We start from the raw sequence: 1,205 nt of genomic DNA, 5'->3' as shown, positions 1-1,205 counted from the left end.
GGTTAGTTAGGTTTAAGTAGTTCTAAGTTCTAGGGGACTGATGACCTCAGAAGTTAAGTCCCATAGTGCTTAGAGCCGTTTCAACCATCTGTGTTCCTGTTTTCATCTGCTTCCTTGACTATAGAAAATCCTTTGACTGTGTTGCTGGAGAAAATTGCGTCAGGTTGGGACAGGTATGGCAAGAATTCGATTTTTGCTCTGACGTTTGCCGGGTCACTCATGGTTTGTATATCGAATGTTTCTATAAAAAACCGTCAGAGTTTCTCCTCAAAATGAAATATATATGACATCTGTACAATGTTTAGTTCTTGTGCAATAAAAAACTGGAAGTTTTCCTGACCTTTATGTACACTCTGTATACATCATTGCAGTCAGCTATGCACAATATATAACAAAAAGACCATTACAGCTAGGGTTGCCATATCTAACTGGGACCTTGATGGAACACTCTGACATGGGGGTGTAGAAATGCAGTAAAAAATGTATTTGATATAATTTAGGACACAATTACATGGAACTTGTTGCGGCAGTAATAGTTGGTACTCCATATTTTTCGGAATATTTCACCTTTTTCAGCAAGTCTTTCTTTCCTTTTACTTATTTATAAAACTCCATGCAAGACAGCTTGTAGTTAAACTTGCCCGGTATGATAGATTCCACAGTCACTGGTAGCAATTGATTTCCTTAATCAGTCCATTGGGTCGACATCAGCGAAAATACTCTTTCCACAATGGCGTTGTATGCGAGAGTAGAAAACAAATACTCGCATAATTTTAGCAGTTGGCATTTGCGTTCAGGTTTTTCGGTTTTCTTAAGAAAGTAAAGCCAACGGCCTTGCCGCAGTGGTAACACCGGTTCCCGTCAGATCACCGAAGTTCAGCGGTGTCGGACTGGGCTAGCACTTGGATGGGTGACCATCCGGTCTTCCGAGCGCTATTGGCAAGCGGGGTGCACTCAGCCCTTGTGAGGCAAAATGAGGAGCTACTTGATTGAGAAGTAGCGGCTCCGGTCTCGGAAAGTGACATACGGTCGGGAGAGCGGTGTGCTGATCACATGCCACTCCATATCCGCATCCAGTGACGCCTGTGGGCTGAGGATGACGCGGCGGCAGGTCGGTACCGTTGGTCCTTCCTGTTCGGACGAAGTTTAGTTTAGTTAAGAAAGTCAAGCTACGTTTCTTCCAGGAAGTGTTTAGATTTCCATTC

General features: G+C 43.5%; 1 pseudogene; it reads left to right on the top strand.

Annotated features, from left to right (window-relative positions):
• The first annotated feature begins 824 nt into the window (after nt 1-824).
• On the top strand, nt 825-942 carry LOC126207391 (5S ribosomal RNA; annotated as a pseudogene).
• The last annotated feature ends 263 nt before the right edge of the window (nt 943-1,205 follow it).

The sequence above is a fragment of the Schistocerca nitens genome, chromosome 1 (genome assembly GCF_023898315.1).
Source record: "Schistocerca nitens isolate TAMUIC-IGC-003100 chromosome 1, iqSchNite1.1, whole genome shotgun sequence".
NCBI classification, from domain to species: domain Eukaryota; kingdom Metazoa; phylum Arthropoda; class Insecta; order Orthoptera; family Acrididae; genus Schistocerca; species Schistocerca nitens.
Note: the sequence above shows the minus strand (reverse complement) of the source record. Positions and strands in the feature narration are given on the sequence as shown.